Raw genomic sequence first — 20,353 nt, 5'->3', positions numbered from 1 at the left:
TTATGCAGCATTTGAGTTTGTTGCAATTCTTTCTAATGAACTATATTTTTAATATACATATATCCCTATATATGTGTACATATATCCCTTTGTTCTATTTTAAGGAGTCAAACAGCAATATTTTTATACAAAGCTAGAGCTTCATCTTCATTCCGTGTCAACAGAAATGCACTAATCTCTCCAGGGAAATAAATTTTAAGAAGTATATATTCTTCAGCAACCATTAGTAACTAATCTGGAAGGACCAAGGGAACCTAGTCAAGGTCCGTACCACAGGTTTTACATTGTCACTTCAACCTAGACCAATATTCATTCATTTCTTCCACACACCATTCTCTATGTCAAGGTCCAGTCTCTATTATCCCATTCTCCCAGAGCACCTATACTCACCTATACTCATAGAGATTTAATTCCTGAGAGCCTTCTTACTCCTGAAACATATTCTGATGCCACTTTCCCAGTTAAATAAGGTATTAACATTATCATTATTTTTGAATATTGGTAGTATCTCTGAAAAAGGATCACCAGCCTGGAAAAGATGACAAGTACTTGCAGAGAGCATAAATAGCCCATAAATTTCCTTTCATCGCAGGACAATGAATGTGGAGAACCAGAGCACAAACAACCATTTGGAGGAACTATGTATGTTCTCTGTACTTTGATACAACTCCGAGTGATGTTTCCTGTCATCCACTGAGGGTCTGAATTTATGAGCACGTCAGCGCATACATTTAAGCTGAGGATGCCCAGATGGGGAAACCCTCTCACCAGAAGTATGAAATACCCATCTGCTGCCTATTAATACTCTTCAAGGGATTATTGTTTCATGCTGCCTGGCTGTTAGGGTTGGCGTTTGGTGGCTGGGATGTAGGAGTGCATACCAGTGTGGCTCTGGAGCGAGGATTAGGTTGAGCCACTGTGGGACAGTGTCAAATTAGGGATGTTCTTTGAAAGCTCTAACACGGCCCATTCTGAGCAGAAAGAATTTCAATAAACAGAGAGTCCCCTTACGGTATCAATTTGGTCAAATAATATGTTTATGGGACCATTATTAGATCAAGAGAAACAGTTAAGTGAAACATGACATGTAACTGTTAGAAATTATCCACTATCAAACATCAGCTAGGGACACTGAAAGGAAGACTTGACACTTATAAATAAAAAATGATGTAGAAATTAAACAAACAACCTATGGAGACTCTTTCAGGTTTTTTCTTCCCCCTGCCCCCATTTCGTACGTTAAACCACACAATAAACGTTCTCTGAGTTGGAGAGGTTTAATCTATGTGCAGAAAGGGAACTAGAGGCTGAATCAGAGTTTTTTTCCTTTCCTTTCCTAGAGGCCTCTTTTTTATTTTCTTTCCAGGTATTGATTGTGAAAGTGATATCACACCAGAAGGTGCATTGATATGGTGTTGAGTAACAGAAAACTGCAAAGACTCCTTACAGTATAATCAAAGCTTCTGTCCAAGCCCCGCACTCTGATGAAATCCAATCAATAGGGACGATTAAATGACACATACAGAGCCATCAATATTAAATACAGTCCATTTCCTGTACAAGAGCAGTGCAATGTAAAGTGGACAAGATAAAACTTGAATAGGCAGGTTATTTACGATGCCTGTACAGTATTTAAGCAGTGATGAAAGTTGGAAGCACGCATCATTTGCATATTAATCAAAAAACCAAATAAGCTTTTCAACGCACACAAACTATAGTTTGGTGGGTTTACAATGTTTCCAAACAATAATGTTTTTTACTTTTTTTTTTTTTTTGAGGGACAAGGTCAGAAGGGAGTTGACTCCAGATTGAAAAATTGTAGATTCTATAATCTGTGATTTTAATAGGCCATTTGGTTCTTACAGAGCTTAATCAAAAGTCCAAATCATTTCCCTTTTGACTGTGTAGTGGAAGATAGGGGCTGCAATAATTCATTGTTCTGCCTCCAGAGGTGGGTAAGAGCCTTCTGGGAAGAAGGAATTTCCCACCATGAGCAAACATGCAATATTTAGACGGTTCTGTTCAGTAACATAAACATGTAGGCACATCCATGCTGAAAGGCAGGACAAGATAGCCAAGAGCCAGAGTGGCAAGTTTACCTGGCATTGTGCAGCTCTCTGCTGTGTAGGATCAGCAGTGTGGGTCCAAACGTGGGACAGTCACGTTGCCTTGACACTGCCCTTGGCAAGACCTGTCAAATCCCAACTCCAGGCTGACATAGCCTCGCCTGGACCTGACCAGGCACTTCCAAAGCTGAGGCTTGCAGGGACAGAGCAAACTCTGTTTGACTTGAGTGCACCAGCTTCACAGCCACTGGAAACCACCTTTATTTTTATGCTGAGTGGAGAAAATGTTGACCTCCTACTCTGTTCCTGATGTTATCCTTTCTGCTATAAAACTGACCTGAGAAAGGAAAATAAAGGTCCTTTTAGATATTAAGGTCTTAGAGAAAGAAAAACATGACTTCCAACAAGTTACTTCCATCAAGAGCAGTGGCTGTACCAATGTAGACACCAAACACATGTGACAGTTGAGGTTTCCAGATCTCCCAGTGGCTGCTGGGGTTGACCGAGGGCACAGCAAAGGAAGGTTTTCCTTTGTTGAATTCCCTCATGAGCTTGCCTTCCGAATTGCACTGTGGTGCCCTTGCTGGTTTAGGGAGAAGTCTATCAATCAGCTGAGTTCATCAGCTGAGAACAATGTCTTTTGGTAAACTCCTCCTACCTCTCTGCTGTGCCCCTCAAAATGTTTTCACCAGTTCGTACAGAGTCCACTGGGAATCATACCTAATAAGTCTGGTTTCCTTCTGACATTTTTCTTCATACCATGACTTTGTGACATGCAGGTGGGAAACCAAGAGAAAATGAGAGATCTACTAGCAAAAGCAATGAATTGATAAAAATATAGAAATAGGGTAAAAATATGGATCTCCAGCAAAACAGGCAGTGATACCAGACTGCCTTTTGTTCTTTAAAAGTAAGAGAAAGGATGAATGAATCCACTGCAGAGGGAAGGCAGACAAAAGGAGCAGTAGACTGGTAGAAAGGTGCTGCTGTGCTACCCCTTAGCTCCACATTGTTCATTGCTTTTCACACATGAATCCTCCTCATATCGATTGGTAAATACATCTTCTTTCCTCCCTTTTTTAACCTTAATTAATTCTTTTTCAACATTAAACTTTCACAGTCCCCTTGAGGCTAATAGATAAAATTCTTTATCCCCAAAACTTGCTGTGGTTGTAGTGGAAAACTAGTCAGACTGTTCACAAGTTTAAAGTTAATCATATATTTATGTCCTTTGTTGTACTGGGCCATAAATATTTGGTATCTTCAGGATGAAAAACCTTCCTCTTAACACAATTTTCTAGGATTTTTTATAAAAACTCCTCAATAAAAGTTTTGTAGAGAAAGTGAGCCTGAAAAATGTTCTTGGAGATGACACTACTCTCTGCCAGGACACTTTCACAAATAGTGTGGGGACAGCAGGTTGTTTGCCAATGAAAAGCTACTTTCTCTTGACAAAATTGAAAATTGATGACAAAGTGATTGGGTATATCTCAAAATGCTGTCAAATGTAATGACATTGGGTGTGTTCCAATGAGTTTTGTAGGCTTTCAAGACACAGCTCTCTCTCCTTGCCTTATGTGTAAAAACTTTGCGTTGTGAGTCTACTCCGCTGAAGGACAGCTATAGCTGCTACAGTTCCCAAAAATTTTCTAGGGAAAAAGACTGCGCTGACATATCTAGTCTTGACTAAATAAGTAACTTCCACTTTTCAAAACCCAAGCTTTCTTCTCTGGTTTGATGTGGTGTTATTTACACTTAGTGCAGGCTTGTAGGTCATTTTGCTGGCAAGACAGTGTGGTACAGGTTGCCGAGACGGTAATGAAGTTCCTTTTTGTTGACCAGTAATTAACTATACCCTTATGAGATGAGAGGTGTCAAAAGCCCTGGGACATACTGAGCATCCCACAACCAGGAACATAGGGGAGAAGGAAGACAAAAGCTACAGCAACTTCAACATCTGTCTTCTTCGCGCTGACGGAGCTGGTAACCAAGATCTCCCCCTCTCCCCTCTATCTAAAGTACAAACAACGAAAAGCTGGGATTGGATTGATATGGAATGCTACATAAAATGTTTGCTTATAATTATTTCTAGCACCCTTTTGAAGCTTAGGGATAAAACATTTCTAATTATTCATCAGGCTGTTAGAACTGCTAGGCCTCTGTAATAGGGATTTAGCAGAACAACAAATAACATACAGGGATCCAGATGAAAGGAGTGAATTTGAAGGGATTATTACCATAAAAAAGCAAATGACTATTTGATGGAGTTACAACAATACAGAGAGTCAGACAGGGATAGAGAAATAATGCTAATTGATAAATACGTAGCTGCTTAAGCTTTAATTTGAGCTGTGGAATAGTTGTAAAACGAGTGATACCTGTAATTTCCTTTTTAGAAGATCACTCCGTTTGAAATGCATATATAAGGAAAAACCCTCAAATGCATCTTTTCTACACCCCTCCTCCTATTTTTACCACTTGCCATTGGACATAACTGTCACAATAAGTAATTCTTGTTTAAATATCTTATTTTATATATCCTGTACTCTGCTCATATGTGAACCCCATGGGTCAGAGGAAGCAAGAGACATTCAAGGAATGAAGACCAGATTTTCTGCAAAATCCCTGTGTTATCTTAACAAGATTTAAAGCATTGCAAAGTAAAAGGCAAACCAAACCAAAACAACAATTAAAAAAAAAACCATGAAACAACACCCAAAGTCAGTGAAAGCAGGATTTCTGAACAGTGAGAGGTGCCAGCCAAACCCTACTCCTCATTTTTCAATAAGACAGAGAACCTCTAGGACGTTTGTCTTAAATAATGACTCATAAAAAATATAAGGAGAACCTAAAATACAAAATAGGATAACTCTTCCACATTTAATTCTGTTCTAAGCAACACCACTACCACCACACTGGTGATTTCCCATAAAGACAGTTTTTTGAGGATACAGAAGCTGTCTTGCCTAAAGGAAGGAAGGAAATAAATGTGACTTTGTACATACATGCAAAAAATCCATGGATAGGAGACTTACCAGCTACTCTGCAAGCTGTGTGCTTCATTATATCACAAATATCGTTTTAAAGGGCAAAGATATGCAAAGCAGATGTATTGTAACTATCTGTAAATCAGAATTTCAATGGAAGACGTTCTTCAACAGCTCAATACAGTCGGTTTGAAGATTTCTTCCCCTCCTTAATGAAGGTAAAATGTTAGCATTATAAATTGCGTCCTAGAGAAATTATATTCAGACTTTAAAAAAAAAAAAAAAGAGAGAGAGAAACTGTATGCACTAGATTAGCAGGGGTGGATCGTCTTGTTGAGAGTTGTGCTGCCAAAGCCTATTAAAGTAATTCACGTTTTATACACAGACATTATCATTTTCTCTGAACTATAACGTCCTTGGAGTATTACTCCACTGAGACATCCAAAATCCACTTTAGATGGGGCACAAAGGCACAGTTTGAGATTTACCTGTGTGACTTGTCTTGCAGGTGACAAGCATTAAGGAGGAAAATCTACACTTCTGTCAGATAAGCAGGAATTCTACGCTCCTTAATTCACTTGGAAAGAAAGGATAATTACCTGAACTAAATTTCTGCGCCCATCTCAAATGGACTCTAGGGACAATCCTGCAGATTAATGCTCTAAGAACATAAGATTCAGAAAGAGAACGGAGGGATGTATGAAATAGGATCTCTTTTAACAACCTGGATCAAAAACTGTATCCTGAATTGAGGGGAGGGAGAATTGGAGGAAAGGGGCAAATCCAGTGCAGCATTAGCACATTTTGCTGCCTCAGCAGATTCAGATTTTGACAATAATAATGATGATTTTTAAAGGCTGACTTTTTTTTCCTTTTTTTTTTGCCTGCATTCTGATGGATTTGAATGATTTCCGTGGCCGGAATGCTTCAGGCAAGATCCTCAGATGATGTAAATCAGGATTGCTTCTTGCAAATATGGACAGATTCATCCTTTCCCATCCGCTACAGCTTTGCTGCTCATCTGCAGTATCATAACAATCTAGTGATGTTAATTAATTTTTCCTGTGTTTTATGCAGTGCTGCCTCTGCCTCCTCCCTGCCTCAAATTGTTTCAGTTTTGTTGGGGTTGGGTTTTTTTGGGTTTGTTTTGTTTTTTTTTTTTGGCTGTTGTCGTTGCTCCACGTCTGCTAAGTAAATCTGCGGCGTGTTACTTTAAAAAGATGAAATAAAGCTTGTGTTCGTCGTGACAGTCAATAACGCTACGGCATTATAATCAATTGCTATTTGTAGCAGCAGGACTAGCAGTGGGGGCAGATCAGTGCAAATTACTGTCACCGTGTGCCGTCGCGTGGTGCAGCCAGCCCCCACCACGTAAGACAAACGATCCCCTGTTCAAGGGGAGCAGACAATACTTAGTCATACCTGGACCATGGCAGAGGAGCCCTCTCCGGCTCCAAATTTGATGGGAAAGCTGTTGCAAACCTCCCGAATTGATAGGGAAGAGAAAATAAATTAATCCAGCAATGAGTTGTGTGCCGCTAAGACGCGAGGCTAAACGCTCCTGCTTCTGCAATGGGCTGAAGAATGGAGGATTACAAGTATCTGGGGATCTACAAAAAGGTTAGATAGCTTTTTAGTGAACACCACTGACGTCTCTGTTGTAGTTTAAACTGATGGTTTGTACAGGCGCCCGTAAGCCATGGGGGTCTTCAGTTCAAAACACCTGTTACGATCAATAATAATGCCAAAATGAAATATAATAGCTTTTTTTCCCCCCCTCTTCTATGGAAACAGAAGTTGTTACTGCTATAGATCACAGCAATGTAATTTTTTGTCTGTGTTTCATTTGAGGGAAGAGATCCAGGCTCTGATCTCGGTGGGGGAGAGAGTTGTTATCTCAGAGCCGTGGTCTGGAAGCAGCAGGTCAAACAGGTAATTTTAAAGATGGAGCTACCCAATTCTTTGTGTTTTGGCACCTTTGCCTCTATGAATTAGGCAATTTATGGGGAGCCCCTGTGACGAGAGAGAAATGCAAATGCTATTTATTGGGGAGAGAAAGAACTCGCTGTGGATAAAGACCTCATCCTTTGGAAAATAAAGCCTTGGCCAGCAGAGCACCATATATTATAAAATTACATCCGATTACCTGGCTACAGGATTTCTTATTGATCTGGGGAGGTGCTAGACAGGCTGCACTGCAACATGGAGTCCTCCCTGGAGCCTTCAAGCAGAGAGGGCAGGGAGAAGGAAAGGAAAAAACACCTCCAGGACAGCCCTTCCCCCCCATCTCCTAATGCTCTCCAGCCCAGGAGAAAATCATCTCCCAGCGAAAGAGTGATTCAGCAGCAACGCCAACTCAAACACTGAGCTCACTTCTGGGACCACAGCAAAGGATGACAATTTATTGCCCGTTTTAATGATACAGTTTGCGATATGCATATTTGCCAACTGGGAACTGGAGTGAGATCAATGAGTTATTTTACGTAGGTCCCGGTATTCTGGGCCAGAATGAAACCGTTGACCTAGAGGTGAAAGTCTCTAATTTTATTTCTAGTCCCTCTGAGTCATGTAGTCACCAGAAATAACACTGACAGCAATAAACCCGAGCAAACAAACAAAACTAAGCAAACATCAAATATTAAGGAAAAAGATTTTGCCAAAGAGGCTCAGCACACGTTTTGTAGAGATGGCATAATCTTTGACAGCGAAATCTGGAATATAAAACCCCCTCTCTCCTGGAGCCCAGTATTCTTCGCTGAAGACAAATGTTTTATAATAAATATTTTTGTGCCAGCCCAGTATTCTTCGCTGAAGACAAATGTGGAGCTGTGGAGCTTTGCGCAAAGTTGGACATGATATTTTTGGCAATATCTGAATGTCAGTAGGAATCTGAGAAAGTGTCACATACTGTACTGGAGCTGGCCGTTTGGTGAAAACCACGGGTTTGAATTTACATGTCACATTGCAATGGGCTGAGAAACAGGAAAATTTCTTGCATTCAGCCTTTTACGTGAAGAATCTGCCTCTAGTACCTGCTCTGATCCATGAGCCGAATTACAAAAGTCATCGAAAGTCACAGTATCTCACTCCACCTATTTCTAGGTATTACTCACATTTCTATTGCCAGTTCTCTGCCTTTCAAAACCAGAACAGCGATGGCCTTGACTATTTTTAGGTCCAATATTTTTCCTGTTTAGCAAGATCAAAATTACTGCTTCTTATTATTACAACTATTAATATTATGAATAATAATAATAATAATCATAATGGATTTTTCACTACCCCTTCAGAGGGTAGTTTCCAAAGGAAATTTCTATGTCTATTCCTGGCTAACAGACATAGTAGTTTGGGAAAAATAATCTTCCACTCAAAGGTAGTTTTACTTCAAATAAGGACTTTTTGGCTCAGAGATTACTAAGGAAAATTGCTTCGTTTTGCAACCATAATTCCTATATTTAAATAACTGGGATTTTCCTTCAGAGAGATTTGAACTATGGAATTTTCCTTTCTTGGGCAAGACTCAATGGAGTGTTTGCTGCTAATTAAACCAAATAAGTTAGCTAAAAAAGGAAAATGAGTTAATTTTGAAGGACCTTTGTACAAAAAATGCAGTTTTGAGTATAGGAAGAGGATTTAATCTAATTTGGTGGGGTTTTTTGTTTGGTTTTTTTTAATTTCAGGTTTTATACATATCAATTATTTTGAAGATTATGAGGGAATCTGTCCCCGTTGGTATAACTCAGTCAACTTTATGTAATCTGCATTTCGGATCTGATTCAATCGCCTTTGAAGGCAACAGGGTTTGGATTAAATCTTTACAGTAAGTGTTTTTAAAGGTCTCAAACAGCAAAGATTCAGCTCTGTAACACCCGGAGATCAACCACTAATTTCAGAAAACGAGCACACATGCAATGAAATCACCACATTCTGTAGTGACAAAATATTTTGCAGAAACAGGGCTGAGATGCTGCTGGTGGCTTGGCTTGACCTGATTTTGCTTCACACAAACACAAAATGTCAATGGGAGACACCGACAGTGGATTTCATCGCTTTGGAATTTGATATTACTATGTTTTTTAAATGCAAGAAAAAAATGCATAACATCAAGTGAATGTGCTGCCTTTTTCTTTACCTTTTCAGTAACTCCATCTTGCTACAATCTCAATATTGAAATATTGCAGATCGCTGCAGAATACAAACACTGAACTCCTAATATTGCTCTACACGGTACACCCCTAAACCTACACAAAGTGGTAAATATCTGAAAAAAAACATAATACTGTTCTATTTGAGAAAGGCTTTGCGTTTACTTTCTTTTTGGTTTTCTGGAGTTTGGGGAGTTTTACTTGAGAGACTGGAGCTGCAAAGTTAGCAAAAATCAATATACGCTTTGCTGCAGTGGACAGACAGGATCTTTTTTACCTGTTCTGAGAGGCCTAACCACCTGGATATACAGCACAATATTATCCCTAACATTATTAAAAAAATAAACTATATATTATAATTAGCTTAAAAGGGTCAAATGGCAGGGAAAAAAAATCACCTGCGATACAAAAATTCTGGCTATTATAATGATACAGTGTGCAATTCAATACATCTGTTTAGATATTGACCTTCTGCATTATTAATGGCTTTGAAAAGGGTACTGCTGTCTTGCAACTCCTTAACAGGTGGAAGCCACTGGAAACCAAACATTTATTGGTTTCTATATGCCAGATTACTTTCAAACTAAAAGTCAATGCAAATATGTTTGCAGCCTGAATTTAATGGGGAGTCCTGATTTTTGTGGCTTGTTTGTTGAGGTTTCTTTCTGCCTAAAGCTTCTTCTTTACACCACCCCCCCAAAAATATACTATTGTTAAAGAAGGATTTAATTTCCATTAACCATGTGTCATTTTTTGTTACTTAAAGATGTTTATTTGGGTACAAATCGTTTGGAAAGCCCCTGTCTATCCTTCTGAATAAACCTTCAGCCTCAGAAAAATTTTAGTCTCTTTGGCTGAGATCTTTGGTGAACATATGAGACACCTCATTTATTTATATATAATAATATACATTATTATATATACAATAAATATGTATTTGAATATAAATATATGTAAGTATATATTTTATATGATTAAATAGATATTTATACATTATACCATATATTATATAAGTATTTATATTTTATCTAAATTGATATATTTATATGTAAATTTGTATATTATATGTAAATTGATATATTTATATAAAAGAATCTATATATCGAATATATAATATATATATTGAATATATAATATATATATAATATATATATATTGAATTATATAATATTATCTCTTCTGTACATTCACCTTTAAACAACACTTTTGTATTAGATACCATGCTTACATGCAATCCCAAAGGAGAGCATAGGGCCTCCCACACTCAAAACCACCAGAAATTCTATGAAAGTAAATTTTAATGTTGCTCTTATTTACCTTGTTTTGCTTTCCACCGACAATTAAGTCTTGTCCTGTCAATGAAATAAAAAATATTCAGACATCACAAAGCATATCTGGGTAGACATTAATTTGTGTATTTTTTTTTAAATTTCAGAATGCTGTTTCGATTAATTTATACATTAAAAAAATTAAATATGTTTCATGTCTTCCAATATTCTTAAAAATATTTATCAGCTAAGATAAGTCCTATTTGAAGATCTATTTTTCCCCTCACATTTATCACTTATGTAATAGAGAGAACTAAAATGACCATAACAACATAGGGGTTTTTTCTGATGTGGAAAAATCAGTTAAATATAAACCAATATTTTACCAAATATCTTGTGAATATTTCCCCTAAGGGTCAGATCCTGTATGACTTTCAACATAGCAGAAAAAATTTATGTGCAAATCAACAATCAAGCATAAAACAACACAGACAAGAGAAAAAAACCCAAACAAAAAAATAAAAAGAAAAAAAAATAAATTAATAGATTTCAAAATTCCAAAAAAATCTATAAGAAATAATACAATAAAGAGCTATCTATATATCTTTTCCTATGGTTCTTTTACTGAATTTTACTGAAGGCAGCACTTCTACCAGGAGAAGCCATAAAAAATAACCATGACCTCATTTGTAAGATCACCAAATATTAGCATTTCCCTTTATTCTAATTGTCAATCTATTTACATATATTATACTATATACTGGTTTAGAAGTGCTGACCTATAATCAGGAAACAGATAAAAGGAGATTTTAATTTCTTTTAAAATGTTTGTTCTCATTTTAAAAGTCTTTTTGTAATTAATTTTGTTCCCTTAAGAAGTGAATTTATATATTATATGTATTGTGGTGTTCTCTGAGCCCAGGGACAGGGAAAGTGTACTGTGGGAATTTCAAATTTGATTTAACTTCCAATAATACTGTTATATCATGATACTGTTATTATTTCATTACCTATAATTTACTTCCTACAAATGACACTGGAAGATGCATCAGTCAAATTTGTATTTTGTCAGCGGTGGATCTTTTCTTCATCACAGATTTCATCTGTTAATTGATCTAGGTCCCAGCATGATGTACTGAGCGCAGTATAGAGGAGAACTTTGCTGGTGGCACAAGCTTTTCATGGATCTGACCTGTTTCTATCCATTGGGTTGAGTGGAAATAGGGCAGTAGACATCCTGCCATCTGCTATGACATAGGAAAAAAGATCTTTCTCCTTCTTGGGTTGGAGGCAGAGAAGGAAATCTGAACTTGGATCTGCACAGGGTTTTCCTTCCCTTAGGTTTTCTCACCAGAAGCTGCTCCAGCCTTTTAGTCAAGGAATTCCTGAGTTCATCCCAACCACAAGGCATGATGTACTGAGCGCAGTATAGAGGAGAACTTTGCTGGTAGCACAAGCTTTTCATGGATCTGACCTGTTTCTATCCATTGGGTTGAGTGGAAATAGGGCAGTAGACATCCTGCCATCTGCTATGACATAGGAAAAAAGATCTTTCTCCTTCTTGGGTTGGAGGCAGAGAAGGAAATCTGAACTTGGATCTGCACAGGGTTTTCCTTCCCTTAGGTTTTCTCACCAGAAGCTGCTCCATGCCTTTTGTTCAAGGAATTCCTGAGTTCATCACAACCACAAATACATCTGCAAATATTCTCATCCTTCCCAATTGAACTAGAATTGTCAACTGAGCTATGAAATACAGGCAATCCCTGGAACTTCAGCTATTTTAAAAGTCCAGCTAGATTGAGGTTCTGACATTTTTGTGCTTTTTTTATGTTTTATTTTTCCAGATAATTTTGTGTTGTTAACTAAATCCAAGAATTCAACGTGATAAAAGGCTTCCGTCTCTTCTACATCAAAAAAGATTGTTCTCTATTCTGTAGTGAAATGCTGACAAAATCAGAAGAAAGTTTACGCTGATGGGCTTTCATATTCAAGAGCTTGAGATTTCTGACTGTTTCTTCAAAAGAAATCTGAACTCTGATCTTACTTAGGGTTTCACAGAAGTGTTTTTTTCCCAGAAGAGTCAAATCACAGCATCATAGTTCTAGGTTGAGACATGGGTTTTGATTTGTAGATTACACAGAACTGGGACCAGCACAGCACTTGCACACATTTCCAAGAGGTTTGACTGAAAACATGCAGCAGAATTTGACTCAGCAAAAATATACCCACATGTGTTAAAATGATGGTTCTCATTTTGTTGTAGTACCATGTGTTTCAACACAATGGTAAAGGGAGAATTATTGCTGCTGAGAGAAGCACTATCTTTCTGGTGACTCACTGAAGTCTCTGACCTGGACTTCAACAGAGAAGTTCTGTCATCAGATTGGGAACAACCTTTTGTTTCACTCAAAACACGCTGACTGGACTGGAAATCTTTGAACAATGCATGTAAATATACCCAAAGATAGATGCCACTTTATTTCCAAAATGAACAGTTCATTTGTGAAACTGAGCTTTAGCAAGAATCCTGATGTCGCGGGTGAAGGCAGTGGGCTGGGAGTCAGGAGGTCTGGGTTGATCTCACAGCTTCGCCAGTTTCTGTGTCACGGTAGTCAAGAGCTCTCAAAGTTCTCAGAGCAACTTGCCTTCTAAGCTTGGATGAAAATTTCCCTCCAAATCTTTTTCCCATTTTCATTGTGTCATTTATGGAATCATAGGACTGTCTAGGTTGGAAGGGATCCTAAGAATCATCAAGTCAAATCATTGCCAAAACCACCACTAGACCAGCACCACATCTGCCCATCTTTTAAATACCTCCAGGGACAGAGATTCCACCACTTCCTTGGTTCCAGTGTTTGATAACCCTTTTGGTGAAGAAGTTTTTCCTAATATCCATCCTAAACCTCCCCTGGCCCGACTTGACTTCTTCTTGTCCTATGTTCCTAATATCCATCCTAAACCTCCCCTGGCCTGACTTGACTTCTTCTTGTCCTATTGCTTATTACTTGGGAGAAGAAACCAACCTCCATCTCTCTACAACCTTCTTTCAGGGAGATGTAGAGAGAGAGAACATGTCCCCTCAGCCTCCTTTTCTCCAGGCTGAACACCCCCAGCTCCCTCAACTGCTCCTAACAAGTCTTGTGCTCCAGACCCCTGACCAGCTCCGTTGCTCTTCTCTGGACATGCTCCAGCCCTTCAATGTCTTTCTTGTAGTGAATACTGCACTGTTATAAGAGTATTTTGAAACTAGTGATGTTTCATTGCCGACATCCCTTTTGCATGTACATGTATGTGCGCAGTGTCTAAAGCAACTAAATTTTTGCCTTTGTCTGCAACCCCAGCAGTAAAGTATAGTCATCAGCATCAAGAGGTGGGAAAGGAAAGCAGGGCCACCTACTAGACACAGCTGCAGTCCTAAATCGGTGAGCCTAGGTGAATTTACCAGTTGAGGTTATGGTCTTGATGCTAAGGATCAGATTTGGTGGGTTTTATTCCAAACAATAGATGATGAAAGCAAAATAATCTGCCTTTACAAATCCATGCACTTAGGGGCTATAGGAGGTGGCAGAGGGGGAGAGCAGAGATGTTTCATGGCTCGTGGGATCACGGCTGGCAAAAGCAGGGGCAGTTCCTACGTCCCCTAATATCTAGAGACAGGATTACGAAGGGACAGCAGAAGAATCTTCTGTGCCCTTATAAAAAGGAGTAATAACGACTGACATTTAAATCACTCCCCCTGGCAATAAGCAACTGATGAAATACTGGGGGGAAGAGGGGTGGGGGGGGGTCAAATTCTGCCAGTGGTATCCAGTCCTGGCGAGGTGGTGCTCAGCAGGGGGATCTTTTTTCAGCATCTCCGTGTCAGAGAGACAAGGCTCCTAAGTGTATCTCCCGGTGCCCCCGGAGGATATCTGACTACCTCGGCACTTTGCAGTGCCTTCAGCGCCGGCCGCTCCAGCATCGCACCTCTCCTCCTCCTCCCCATCTCCCTCCCTGCCCCCGGGGAGGCTGTCGCCCAGAAAGCCATCATTTAGCCTTTAATATTTTTGATACTGAACGTGACGGATTTCCCTTTTTAGTGCGCATCGATTTGCTCCCATCGAGGCACGGAGCCGCGCAGGTTGCCTGCGTTTCAGAGGGTTTTTAGTATAAAACATGCAAATCCCCACAGTGCCATCCCCCTGTTTCCCCGGCATTATGTCTGCGGAACAGTGTCAGGAACGATGACACCTCTTCACAGCAAAACAGAGAAATATCTTTTTGCAGGATTGTGAGATTTCTAACGAAAGCTTCCCCGTGACACGAGCTGTTGAACTGTCTCCACAGAGTTCTGATTTAATTTGAACTATTCTTGCCACTCCGTCATAAACAACACCAACAAAATGCTAGGCAATAATTAAATTTCACCGGCAAATAATAATTAATAAGGGCACAAGTGAGCTGCCTCTTCATTTAAAAAATATTTCTTTGCCATTTATGTTTGGTTCATCTGAATAGCCCATGAGCTGTGAAGATTTAACAAATTATATTGAAGTCTCCCACTTTAGAGGTATTATCAGGGAGAGGACTCTCACACAGTTTTACAATTGTGTATTTTTAAAATGCATCATGAAAATGTTATCTTCCTATCTAAAATATTCTCTTAGAACTAGATCGCTTTCAAATTTGTTAACAAGATAGTGCTATTTGGAGTATAATTCAAGCCAGTCTCTCTCTCAAACCTATAGATTAAAAATATTTAAAAAAAAAATCAAGAAAATAATAATCAAAGACAAAAAAGGGTAAAGAAGAGGATTTACCTTCAACATGAAGAGGCATAATAATGTATTTTCAAAACCTCTGTGGTTTGGATTTATACAGGACCTTCTTATGGTAGGATAAATATATGATCTTTTTTGTCAAAATATATTCTGATAGCTAAAATATATGTAAGTTGCCCTCTGTCCTTCTCTCTTGCAGGAGCTGTGTGCTTGCCCACAGAATATGGGCTATACACATGCATATTTATTCAAATTTCTTTTTTTCTTTTAGACATTCCTGCAGCCCTTTTGTTGGCCAACTGTAAACTGATCACTTACAATTGTACTTGAGTGTTTAGTGACCAGAAAATGTACAAATGCTGCTGCTGCCAGAGTAACCGAAAGTGCACAAGCAGATTGAGGGAAATACTACAGGCAAAAATTAGCCATCATTAGTTACCCCTGCTAATATTGCAGAAAATTGAAATGCTTGCCTCACTGAGAATTGAAGAGCATTTCTGAAGTTTATCCAGAGCAAAATATCTGACTTTTAAATACAAAGAAGATATAAAGCATTGCCATGCATTGTTGTGCTGCACAGAGGAAAATCTGCTAAAGCCCCTTCATGGGAATCGGTCCCAGATAAATTCAGCCCCCTTAATTATAATTTTAACAGCATCAGATGTCATTTTAGGAGCCGGGGAGGGGCGGGGGGGAATAGAGAGGGTGCAAACTGGGTCTCTGCTTACATGATAAACACAGGACCATAAATGTCAGACAAAGGCCAAGAATGTTGCAGAGGACAGATTGCCCGAGACCCAGCCTAAACGTAAGGAAGGTTTGCTGGGTTTTGTCTGTGCTCTGTTTTTTTTTCCCCCTGAAAATACCCTAGTAAGTGTAAAATGCAATAATAATCATACAAAATACCTTTGCCCTCCACCACTTTTTATCGGTGTTTTACATTTCTAAATGTGTTACCTTGGAAGAAACAAATTTTCCTGCGAGAAGATGGCAGGGCAGCCCCTAATTCAATGCATATTTTGTTAAATTTAAAGAGATGCCCTTCTGAAGATGTCCTGCTCTCTTTTATCAGTTTTAGCTTTCCAAGTTCTCCTTCGCATGCCTTCACTGAGTTCATCCTGAACCTTATTCCCGAAACCATTTTTCCCGCAGCAGGAACAAATCCCTGAAGTGTCTGAGGGCCCCGAGCCCGTTTCACCTCTACCCATGCATCAAATATGAACTCCTATCTTCGACGGCTTAACTTTCTGCACCACTGGTCTCCAGCCCTCTCTGTAATGCTCTTATTTCTGCACGGGTCACAGGGGAGCCTCTCAGGCTTTTAATCTGTAGCTTATTGTTTAAAGATTTATTTGTTTTGCAAGACTACTGACAATGTTTTTCACAGGCCAGCGTCCATGGAAGGAAGCTGGACAACTGGAGGAGTGTCCACTACTTCTCCAAGCGGGTGCCTTACCTTTGATGAAACTGTTTTGAAGGATTCAGATAATTTAAAATGTGATCTTAAAACTTCATTTTTCTTGTTTACAGTGGAAAGAAATGCGTGAGAGAGAATGAGGTGTAACAACAAGTCCCTTGATGCTGCAAAAAAGCCCTTTTTTTTTTTTTTTTTTTGGTGCTGTAGCACCCCGGCCGTGCTAAAGGTAACCTTCCGCTGATATTTTTGGGGTATTCATTTTCACAGATGACCTTCCTGTCGCTATCCCTGTCGAGCACGTTGCGGCAGCACCTGTTAGAAGCGCTACAGGCTTCCATGCACATGTGGCACCATATTGGAATGATGCAGTTCATTTGGCATCACGCAAGTGGGTAGGCTACGTGTTGCCCAGCATATTTTATATAGTTCCATCAAGGAGAGCTCTCAAAATATTTTGTGCAACGCGGAGGTTTAGGCACGATAAAACAGAAATTGCAAAGGTTCATTTTGGATCCTCATTACCAAAACCAACCAACCAAGGAGATAACATAGAAAAACATGCCATTCCCTTTTCTTCTCTCTTTTTTTTTTTTTTTTTTTAAAAAAAAAAAAAGATAATGCCTTTATACACAAGGAAAGATTAATAATTAACCACAGTGAAGACACCCCTCTTACAGTCATATGAAATATAAAATACACGGCAATTCTAATATTTCTGAACCTGTTATGCTTCCTGTGAAAAATTAAAATGCATAGAACTAAGTACCTCCCCAAATGCCAAGCTTTCAAAATAGGTACAAGAAATTGCTAAAATAATTTCCTGAACAAACAAAAAGCTCAACCCGTATATCAAAGCTCATACATCTTACATGTTCTCTTGTCTCTTCTTATTTATATTAGGATTTCAGCACCTGACTGTACAACCAGTGTATTTTTTGTGTATCTCTCACATTACACAGATTTTTGTTATTTTTTGTAACACTAGCAGAGATGTCTGATTATTATTTCTACTAAACTTTGATTTGGAAGTGCAGGAAAAAGAAATATTAAATAAGACAAGCCACTTTAATCTTGCCTCCAAAGGTAATTAGAGTGTCCAAGTTGGTAACCTTTTGTAAATACACAATTCCCACTGCCTCTGAGCTGAATGAACAGATGATGTTGCACAAATCATATGGAGTTTTTTGTATCTAATCCTAAGGCATCAGGTAAATTGGATCCAAAGACAAATTAGGGAACCACAAAAAAAAACCCCAAACAAACAAATAACACCACCTCATGCTAAAATAAAAAAGCAAGGTTAATAGGCAAATCTAGTGCTGAGATATTGTTTACCCCCATAAACTGTGTCTCTTGCACGCTGTTAGACCTACACAGCCACAACAATACAGTTACTCAAAGGAAGGAAACACTGTGCGATTTTGTATTTAATATTTATACCTGGAAACCACATAACAACTATGAGAATTTCAGAAAATACTATATTATGGAGAACATTTTTATAGTAATTTCATCTCCGGGTGCCTTTACAAAACTAACAACACAGTGAGCAGACCTAATCCTGTGTTGCTCTTGCTTTAGACTCACCTCCGTGGCCACTCGCACTCTGCTTTACATCTTTATACTTGGTTTCTCTCTGACCTGAAATAACAAAGCTGTGAACTGTTAACCGGAGGGGAAAACTTCAGGCATTCAACTTTTAATCTTCTAGTGCAGCAGTTCTTACACTGTCAATAATAAACACGTTTCTTAGCTATGCCTTGTGCAGTCTCGTAGGTGCATGTCTCCATTCCTAAAAGATATATTGGCACTGGGTTATTAACGACCAATAATTCTACATGAGTCTAGTATTGTTATTCAAGGGGAAAATATATATATATAAATATATAAAAGGAAAAAAAAACAACAAAAAGGACTAGATCGCACATATATAGAGATGAGAGTCAGAGATGCATTCACCAGTTGAAGGAGGAGAAAGCAACGAAGTGCAGAGTGGGTGGCACTCTTTCTGGTGTGGTTATATTGTTGTGTTATTAAATCTCATTATATCATCGCTTTCTCACTACCCAGCAGCAGGACAGATGGGAAAGTGTGGTGGGAGTGCACCAGGAATAATGTTGGCATGCGTTGCCGGTGCGAGGTGAGGGAAGAGGACCGAGCTCCTCTCAGGTGAGGAGAAAAGAGAAAACCACGGCAGGGATGGAAAGCAGTGCCTTCAACCATATTTTCCAAGGGATTTCCATGGTGGTTTCCCCAACGACCCCACCACTGGGCCTCTCCATGGCCCCCCACTGAGGATGTACTCAGCAAGGTTAATTTTTTCATGCTTCCTCTGTATATTCATTAACCTCCAGTGTGATTTCCCCCCAGGGGTAGAGCATATGAACTGGTATTTTTTTTTTTTTCTGCACAGCTCTCTACAGGGTTGGATTCATCTCCCACACCCCAAAAACAACTGAAACGAAGGGGCCAAACTTAAAAAAACACTTTCTTAATCCATTCCTTCGGAAAAGGTGTTTGCTGTGATGGCTTGGGACACTAAGCCCGTGTTTTATAGAAAAAAACAAAGGGAGAAAACCAGCTGAAAGCCCTTGAATCTACATTAGTAATCTTATTGAAGTCAACTGGCTGAAGGATGCCAAGTCGAATTGTGCTGTTGTTCACAGACCTTATTTTAACTACCCTTTTTAATATTATATATTTTACACTTAAAAAAAAACAGACAAAAATAATTACACTAAATCAAATTAATCTCATAGATTCACACAGTTTTGGTCTAAACTATAGATAAAACCGAGCTGATGGGCGTTAAGAATATATCATAGTATTAAATACACGGCACTAGACTACACAGCTTTACAGGAAAGTTACTGTAATTGGGATTTTTATCCCCTGGAAGTCAGAAAAAATTATTGACAGTTTCTGGGTCCTAAATGCATCACCGTTTCAAGTAAAATAACAAGCCTTGCCTGGGGCTGTAGTTCATGCTATGTGATCACTTGATACTTTGTCTATGTGGCTTCCCATGGTAAGCGGGAAAGGGAGAGAGACAGAGAGGAGCCTCCGTGGAAAGGGGAGGGAGTCAACAGATCACTTCACAAGCAATTATTATTTTTATTCTATTATTTCAACATCATGATAATTAATGACTGAACTTCCAAAGACGTTTGTGTGAATTCAGTGTACTGATAAGAATGGCTGCATAGTGGCTGATTTATATTTGTTTCTGATTTTTTGCCTGGGTGCTTAGCAGCAGATTGCCGTTCTGTAACTGCATTACTGTGGGGTAACTGGAAATGTTTTACAGGCAAGTTCTGCCATTTAGCATACAACTGTAATATGGTTCTATTATCCGTTTTCAATCAATATTTAACCTTTTCAATAAACAACTTAAGTGTACTAAGCCAGGAGGAGGCAAGCTAATTGCCACATGATATATTTGGTTTCCAGGTATACTCAGCTGGCTAAAGTAAAGTTAATTAGGTTATAGGTAGCACAGCAGCATTTAGAAAAATATATCTTCTGCCTCATAAACCTTTTGTTCAGTCAATAGCATCAACAAATACTTGCGGATGATGCCTGTAATATGATGACCAGTCCTTGAAAAACCCAAGCTGTGCATTTTGCCCTTGCAAATGGCATATTTTACCCAGTGGTATTATGGTAAGTGATGGAAGTGGATGGGTGGACACCACAGATCTCAACATCCA

Source organism: Calidris pugnax, unplaced genomic scaffold (assembly GCF_001431845.1).
Source record: "Calidris pugnax isolate Ruff unplaced genomic scaffold, ASM143184v1 scaffold60, whole genome shotgun sequence".
Taxonomy (NCBI): Eukaryota; Metazoa; Chordata; class Aves; order Charadriiformes; family Scolopacidae; genus Calidris; species Calidris pugnax.
Note: the sequence above shows the minus strand (reverse complement) of the source record.